Raw genomic sequence first — 9,690 nt, forward strand, 5'->3', positions numbered from 1 at the left:
TCTTATCTTCCACGTGTGCGATTGCAATTATAATTTCTACATTTGAATTGTCGCATCCTCGGAATTTTTCGTACACAGGTTAACCTTCAGCGGACACGTGGCGATGGTTAAGATTTCGAATCGTGGCCGAATTTATGGTTGTTCGCCATTTATGTCATGGGAGGCGCTTGAGTGACGCTTCCCTTGCTCAAGTGCCGCTTCCGCTGCCCCGAGCTCGCAACCCAATGCTGGACACACGCGGCCTGGCAGAGCTTGAGCCACTGGTATGCAGCCACGTGTGTCCCAAAGTCGACTCGTGACGAGTCGTCTGCGGCCATCATGCCTCACCATTAATGTGAAGATCCTTCCCAAGCTATATAATCCCCAGCGTTTCAGAAATGCTCCTCACTTCTACATTCTGAATTCGTGTGGCTGCTGGTTCCCTGAGGAGGCAATTTTCGGTAAGGGCGATTCCAACCGATTTGAATTTTTCAGCGAGGCGATTCCTACCGATCTGGGGTTTCTGACGGAGGCGATTCCCGGTGGACGTCCGGTGAGCCTTTCCTTCCTTCTTTTAGCATCACTTCTTTTTCCTTTGCTTCTAAGGGATGTCGTCCGATATGGATATAGTCCGAGAAGACTATGATGATTCCCAGCCGACAAGCTCGGATGTCAAGAGAGGGGCATCCGAAGGCCCCTTAGAAGCAGTGTCTCTGTTCCCTCAGCCCCGAAGAAACAAAGAGGTGGGGGCTCGGACCCGTCGGGCCAGCAAGAAGAAAGCCACCCGAGCCCCCCGAGACTCGACTACATGTGTCACCGATATGCCTGCGAGCGGGCAGGCCTCAGAGATTGTCCCGGGAGGCTCCGTATTGACGGAGTCCCAATGGGGTGGATCCGTTCGGAGTTTGAGATCCAAAACTCCATACAGATTAGGGTGTTAGAGCCCCTCGACACCGCTGGTGCGCCTACTAAAGGGTAAGTCACCATTTTTCTTTGCAGTTGCAATGTGGGCTCCGACTCCCCACGCACCCTTTCATCCGAGTCTTGACTGCTTACCTGGGACTAGCTCCCAACCAGCTTACCCCTAACGCCTGGTGGGTTTTGATCTCTTCCTTCATCATCTGGCGTCAAGTTGGAAATCCAGAGCTGACACCAGAGGAGTTAGTAAGCTTGTACCGGGCCAAGCATGACAACCAAGAGCCGTGGTACGACTCGAGGCAGCAAGGGGTCAAGGCTGGTCATGAATCTTCCGTTCTTTAACAAGAACTGAAAGAACAAATGGTTCTGGGCTTCGGGTGAATGGGAGGCGCCAGCGGCAGAGCTTGGAAACTTGATAACTCGGGTCCCCACCCAACTCACTACACCAGGTCGGACCTCGAACATATTTCTTTTTATATCTTTCTCCCTTCTGTTGTAATTGGACTAAGGTTTTTCTTTTATTTCTGTAGATTTTTCGAGAAGTTCACCTCTCCTTACCTCGGACCTGAAGAATCAGGTTGCTAAGGAGACCTCTACTCCTGGTCAGATTTGATCACAGTAGCCAATCTTCATTGGTCCAGACTTTGCAAGTCCAAGCCTCTCTCCACTTCCTTCAGTAAGTTTATTTTGTGCTTCTTACCTTGAAAGGACTGAACCTCTTGACTTGGTTACTGATTTGTTGCTTTACGCGTAGGCATGGCTGAGGCAGCTAGGTCCCGAAGGAGGAAAGTTGCCCCTACAATCGACGAGACTGTTGGTAAACGAATTCAAAGAAGTCTGGCCTGAGAGTTTACCTAATGGATTACCCCCATGAGGGACATCCAACATCACATAGACCTCGTCCCTAGGGCTAGCCTGCCCAATCGCCCTCATTATCAGATGAGTCCGAAGGAGTGTGAGATACTTCAGGGACAAGTGGAGGAATTGATCCGTAAGGGTCTCTTGAGAAAGAGAGCATGAGCCCATGTGTCGTACCAGCATTATTAATGCCAAAAAAATATGAAAACTGACGCATGTGTGTCGACAGCCAGGCAATTAACAAAATTATCATCAAATATCAGTTCCCAATACCACGGTTGGATGACATACTCGATATGCTAGAAGGGGCCAAGGTGTTCTCTAAACTAGATCTAAAGAGCGGATACCATCAGATTCATATCCGACATGGTAATGAGTGAAAAACGACATTCAAGATCAAGGAAGGGTTGTATAAGTGGCTGGTCATGCCCTTCGGCCTATCGAACGCACCAAGCACTTTTATTCATTTGATGAATCAAGTTCTAAAACCGTTCACTAGCTGATTTGTGGTAGTATATTTTGATGACATATTGATATATAGCCAGCATGAGGCAGAGCATAGGAAACAACTCAGACAACTGCTAAAGGTCCTACAAATTAACAAGTTGTACCTCAACTTGAAGAAGTGTAGTTTTTTAACTGACAGCCTGTTATTTCTAGGATTTATTATAACGTCCACAGGCATTCGTGTGGATGATGAAAAGGTGCGAGCTATTAGGGAATGGTCGATCCCGACAAACATTAATGAGGTGAGGAGTTTTCATGGGTTGATAACTTTCTTTCATCGACTTGTGTAAGATTTTAGCACCATAGTCACGCCTATAACAGATTGCATGAAAAAAAGATCGTTCTAGTGGACCGATAAAGCTGACAAGAGCTTTCATGAGATCAAGCATCGTTTATCTACAACACCGGTCTTGGTACTTCCTAATTTCAACAAATTGTTTGAGGTTGAGTGTGACACTTCATACGTCGAAATTGGAGGAATATTATCACAGGAAGGCAGGCCGGTAACTTTCTATAGCGAGAAGTTCAACGAAGCCCGAAAGAAGTGGTTGACTTATGAGCTTGAGTTGTACGCAGTTGTTTAGGTGCTGCAACATTGGCGGTATTATCTGATTCAAAGAGAGTTTGTTATGTGCACTGACCATCAAGTATTAAAGTTTATTAATAATCAGACTAACGTGGATCGTGTGCATGCTAGACGAGTTGCGTTTTTACAAGAATTTACATTCGTTCTGAAGCACAAGTTAGGGCAGCAAAACAAGGTGGCTGATGCACTTAGTCGTCGTGCATCACTACTTGTTACGATGAGCAACGAGGTAATCGGCTTCGATTATCTAAAGGAGCTGTATGCTAAGGATGAGGACTTCAAAAATTCTTAGATGATGTGTCAAGAAGGTCACCCTAGTGACCTTCATATATACGACGATTTTCTCTTCAAAGGGATTCGATTGTGCATCTCCCAAAGTTCTCTGAGGGAACAGATTATTCAGGAGCTATATGGAGGTGGCCTTGGTGGACACCTTGGGCGAGACAAGACGCGAGCTCTTGTGGAAGAGCAGTATTACTGGCCACAATTAGTACGTGATGTGGGAAAAGCTGTACAACGTTGTCATATTTGTCAAACCTCTAAGGGGTAATCTCAGAATACGAGCCTCTACACCCCGTTACCGGTGCCTGATGGTCCTTGGGAGGATTTATCAATGGACTTTGTGCTTGGTCTCCCACAAACACAACGAAGCATGGATTCAGTATTCGTGGTGATAGATCGTTTCTCCAAGATGGCACACTTTATCCCATGCAAGAAGACCCTCGATGCAACACACGTGATGAATCTATTCTTCAGGGAGGTCGTACGGCTACACAGGGTCCCCAAGACCATTACTTCTAATCATGACAAGAAGTTCATTAGCCACTTTTAGTGAACTTTGTGGACTCGATTTGATACACGACTTCAATTCAGCAGTGCTTACGAGCCACAGACTGATGGGCAAACCGAAGTCGTGAATCGCACGTTGAGAAACCTCCTTCACTATATTTCAGGAGAAAAATTGAAGCAGTGGGATTTGGCCTTGTCTCAAGCAGAGTTTGCATTCAACAATATGGTGAACCGCTTGACAGGGAATTCACTGTTCTAGATTATCTACGGACGAGTGCCTCGCCACACACTTGACTTGGTCCCTCTGCCCAAGCACCCAGGCACGAGCATTGCAGCAGAACATATGGTAGACAATATCATGGGCATCCATGCGGAAGTGTAGACTAAGCTACATGCCTCGAACGAGAAGTACAAGGAACAAGCGGATAAGCACCGGCAACAAAAAGTGTTCGAGGTGGGTGAACGCGTTATGGTGCACCTGCGCAAAGAGAGATTTTCGACCGAGACGTACAACAAGTTGAAAAATAAGAAGATTGGACCCGTCCCAATCATTCGAAAGATCAATGACAACGCTTATGTTGTTGATCTTTTAGATGACATGGCAATCTCATGGACTTTCAATGTCGTGGACCTGACCAAGTATCATGAACCAGAGCAGGATGAGAACTCAAGGATGAATTCTTTTGAAGTTGAGGGGACTGATGTAAAGCAAATCACAGACAGTTTCATGGCCAAGATGGATCAAAAAGGGCCCGGTCGACGACAAAAGTGATCCAGACCGTCGGACCTTAGATCGGGCGTATCTCACAATCCGGAACAAGTTATCAGGCGTAAAATATATGATTTTGGGGTAGAACAAGCTACTTTAGCCAACCAACCTTACTATGCCGGGTTACGCAGGCCAGATTTGCGAAATACCCATGAATCGACGGTCATTTCCCTGTTTTAATTTCGTTTTTACTATAAATAGTAAGTTTTAGTTTGATTATAACTCTTCATCCATCGGACTTTAGGAGTTGCGTCCAACGTGAAAAGAGCTTAGAATAATTAGGAGAACGGTTTGGTGAAGCCAAATAGGACACTAACTATTTTTGGCTGAAAACCTTACGCACTAGTAGACATCACGACTGTCTATAAATAGTAAGTTTACTATTTATAGTAAGTCGCGAATTCTAGGAGTTTTAGTTGTAGTTTGATTCTGATTTCTTTCTTATTGCTTGGTACCTCTATTTAAAGGGTTTTGAACTCATTTTTATTGATTAATTAATCAATTTCAAATTTATTAGAATTTATTTCTATTTTTTGCTTTCTTTCCTCGTGGATTCGAGAAGTCTTTGTGAGGAGTCCAGAGAAGCTCCGTGGATTCGGAGTAGTTATCCTCATCACGTTCATCCATGCATCAAAAACCCTCAAAGAAGTAAAAATCACAGGACCTAGTCCAGAGAAACAATCCACTATGAAGTAGAACGTTACAACCGATCATAAGCACACACCGCTTGGATCAAACCTTCTTCACTCACGCAGGAGCGGATAAACAATAAGAGAATAAGAAAAACAGAGAGATCTCACCGATTACAAGGACGTAGAAGCGTTGAGATATCAAGTGCATAATAGATCACCTCTATGAGCATAACCTCCCTTCCACAAGCTCTCTCTCTCTCTCTCTCTCTCTCTCTCTCTCTCTCTCTCTCTCTCTCTCTCCTTTGATAGCCCTAAACCCTTTAGCAAATCTTTGTAAAGCTTTAGGAAACCCTCTTGCATTACCTAGAAAAGCCCTAGGCACCCCTATTTATAGTTTAGGCAACTTCCTTCCGCACTATGGCGAAAACCGCCTCAAATTTTCGTAGTCCGCATAAGATCCAGACTCAAATCTGCGTAAGCTCGACTGGTTGAGCGGCCCACTCGACCAGTCGAGCACCTCCCTCAACTGGTCAAGCACCCCGGAAAAAATAAACCCAAAGTTGCTAGATTTTAAGTCGAGCCAGGGCTCGATTGGTCGAGCACCACTCTCGACCGGTCGAGTGAGTCTCACGACCGGTCGAGCCTGGGAGGAAAACCCGTCAGAAGTCTTACACTTGACACTGGCTCACCTGATACATGGCTTCGATTTGGCAACTCCCATGAATGAGCCTGTGGACATGACCGAGGGCATTAGTTTAAGCATAACAGAAGAAAGCCGATTGGAAGTAATCTTCAGCCCACGTCTTCCCTTTAAGCTTTATGAATAGAAGAGTGAGTAAATGTAGAGAGCCCAGATCATGTAGTTGCGTGCATGATCAAAGCCATTCATCACATGGGCCCGTCTTAAACATTTCCTGATAAATTGGTGAGTGGCTGGTTAGAAAAAAAAAATGATGAGTTGTCTATGCTCAGTGAAATTGTTTTGCCTACCTGATAAATGGGCCAGCCGAATTTCTGAACAAGGGAACATTCAATATGGGTACCACCAAATGAATGTTCCAGATCTCACGTACATGTGCGATGATGGCATCATCAATGCTAGATTTTTATACCAAGGTTGTGAAGCGGGTTATAAACCTTTCCTTATAATAAATATTTCTTATGAAGTGTGCTATGTCATTCTCTGGTATACATATTTATAGATTCTTATGAAATGTGCTATGTCATTCTCTAGCATATATTTTTGGATAAGGGGCACACCCAATTATTTAGATGATCCAACTGGTGTTCTTGTCTTTTTGAAGAACTTTCGAGGCAAAAATCAGCCTCATCAGCTCATCAAGTGGGCCATGCCATTAAAAAAAATAAAAATTGATGGCCACCAACATCATACAAAGTACGCATGTGACTCACATAGTTTTGGATATCATAAGCACATGATACTTTGGAAAGTATTTGCAAGATGATTTGCAAGATGGTGCATAGCTAGCAATCATAGTTTATTGGACTTTGTCCGAGCTTCCCATCTAGATGAGGGGGTTAATCGTGCTTGATAAAGCTGGGTTAGGGGCCATTAAAAAGAAATCCTAGGGTCTGAAGGGGTGTGTCCGGTCTCCTTTATGTTTTGTAATTACCTTACATGATATGTGTGGCCTGTCCTTTTTTGGGGCCCACCCGAAGGGCTATATATTTTCTGGTGTTTAATGAAATCGTGGCATTAGCCTACTTCCCCTAAAAAAAAATTAAAAAAAAATTAAAAAATTAAAAAAAAAAAAAAAAAAAAACACGTTAGGCTCACAGGATTGGCTGGGAGCCATAGTTTTTTTTTTTTTTTTTTTTTTTTTTAAAGGTGGGAGTACACCTGTAATTTTGATGATGAAACGCTCATAGGATTGGCTTGGATTTGGTTGGGCTCACAAGATGGGCTTGGAATTGCTTCGGCTCATCCATGCCCATTGCATCCCATGATCTACATCCTCAGCTAGACTTGAGACTCTCCTATCTGGATAGCTGAAATTGAAAAGCAACAATTAATTTCACTGGGAATAATAGTTAAAAGAAATATTGGTAGAAATGAAACACTTTCTGATATTATTTGTTTCAGTACCGATTTTTCTGAGAAAATTGGTCTAATTTTCCATTTTATTTTGGTAGATCACTACGCCAAAAGTGCCGATTTGCGACGGACTTCGTCTGTCGATTGTTTGGTTTAACGACGGATTTAATTCATCGCTAATGGAAAAAGTCCGTCACTACGCCCGTCTTTCTCAAAAATCCAATCCAAACGTCGTGGAATTTCGCGACGGATTGAAATCTGTCGCTAAAATCTGATTTACGACGTATTTTGGTCCGTCGTAAGTTTTGATTTAATTTGTTAGTCGCAAATTCCCGCCCAAAATACCAAACAGCGATGCTTTTCGGTTGCTTTTGCGACGGATCATGGTCTGTCGTAAAAGGACTTTTGCCCTGACATTCTTTTTTTCAGAATATCGTGGAAAATCATGTTTTTTCTAGTCAAGGATTGTTTTTTAATACAAATTCAGTGGTTTAATTGTACATATTTGTATCTAATATTATTTTTTAACAATTGATTGAATGCAAAAAAACAAAATAAAATAAATAAAAATTGTTTTTATATCAAATGAGTGGAAATTATTAATTTTTAAAATTTAAAACTAATATTTAAATGATTTGTAATATGACAAGAAAAAAAATATTGAGAAGTTAAAAACAATTTAACAATGTTTAAGAAAAAATGAGATTTTGAAAAAATAAAAATCGTGATTTTAAAAAAAATCTATTTTGTGGGAAAAAAAGAATATTGATTAAAGTTGATAATTTTTTAAAAAAAAAAAAAAAAGAATTTGATTTCGAGAAAAAAATAATATCTTGAAAAAGAAAATTAAAAAGATTTCAAAAAATGTGAAAATTTTGACAATGTTGAAAAATGAAAATATTTTGAAAAAGAAAATGAGAGTTTGTATTTTGAAAAATAAAATAAAATTGAGAAATTCAAAAATAAATGCTTTAAAAAAAATGGAGTTAGAAAGAATTGAAAATTTTAAAATTAAACAATAATAAAGAATCGATACTTCAACAAAAAACAAACATTTTGAAACAAAAAATAAAGAAGTTGAAAAAGTTTGTGATTTTTAAAAATAATTGAAATGTTAAAAATTTGAAATTAAAAGGAAAAGTTATATATAAAAACACTGAGATTTTGAAAGAAAAAAAATATATCATTTTAAAAAGGAAAATTAAAAAGTTGAAACAAAATGATATGCTTTTGAAGGAAAAAAATCGGCATTATGGAATTTTTGAGAAAAAAATAAATTTTGAGAAATTTTTTGAGATTTTGAAAATAAAAATTCAGAATTTGTATTTTATTTTTTTAATATTTTATAATAAAATTGATATTTTGTTAAAAGTTTTCAAAGAAAAATTAAGCGTAAAAAATATACATTTTGAAAAAAATGTTATTTTTAAATGGAAATTAAAATTTATCTGTGAAAAAAATATGTAACCTGATCAGGGCGAGCAACTAGTCAAATTGAGGGTATTAATCAGTAAACTAGATTGAATGGACCAAACATATAAAATGGGCAAAATATGCTGGTCAAAATTGTGACCCAACTTATTGACCTCGCGATAACCTAAGAATTAATGTTAGTAAGTTTTGTGGGGTCCATCATGATGTGTGTCGAATATCAACAGCGTTTATTTGATGTGTCCCTTTTAGGTTATGAGATATCTCAAAAATCATCCGTATACGAAACTCAGGTGGGCCATACTATCTAAAACTATGTGAAGACATCCTAAAAAATATAAAAGCACTTGGTGGGGCCGACATGAGTTTTGGATGCGGCTGAAACTTGGTCTGACCTCTCATCCAAGTGGAATACACATAATTAGTGGGTTAGATATGTGAATCACATTTAGGTGAGCCCAATATATAATTATAAATGTTTTAAGGAAACCCTCTCTATTCCATTTAGGTGAGTTACTAATTACCCTTAACATACTGAGTAAACTCTGTGGGGTCCACCGTTATTTATTTATTTTATCCACTCCATTCATCCATGTTAACAGATAATTTGAGGTCTAAAGAACCAAAAGAAAGCATATCTAAAGCTCAAGTGGACCACACCACAAGAAATAGTGTGATTGAACCTCTACCATTGAAAAATTCTTGGAGGCCATAAAAGTACTTTTAGATCAAGCTGATGTTTGTATTTTCTCTTCATTCATATCTTTTTGATATTATGAAAAGGTTGGATGACAAATAAACATTACCGTGGGCCCAAGGTAGGTATAATGATGGAAATCATTATTCCACACTGTTTTGTGTGGCATGGTCCACTTGAGTTTTGGATTTATCGAAAATTTGGGATCAACCCACACCGTTCATCAATTTTTCAAGATCATTTTAGAGAACTATCCAAAAAATGAATCATATCTAAAGATTAAATGGACCACACCATAAATAAGGAGAACGGATTGGCTATTCCTCCTAACACCAGCTAATGGCTGGCAGTCGGTGCTCTGTAGGTCCCACCATGTTGTATGTGTTTTATCTATGCCATCCATCTATTTTAAAAGATTATCTTACAACATGAGACAAAAAAAATGAGGTATATCCCAATATGAAATGG

This window comes from Magnolia sinica, chromosome 16 (assembly GCF_029962835.1).
Source record: "Magnolia sinica isolate HGM2019 chromosome 16, MsV1, whole genome shotgun sequence".
Lineage (NCBI taxonomy): Eukaryota > Viridiplantae > Streptophyta > Magnoliopsida > Magnoliales > Magnoliaceae > Magnolia > Magnolia sinica.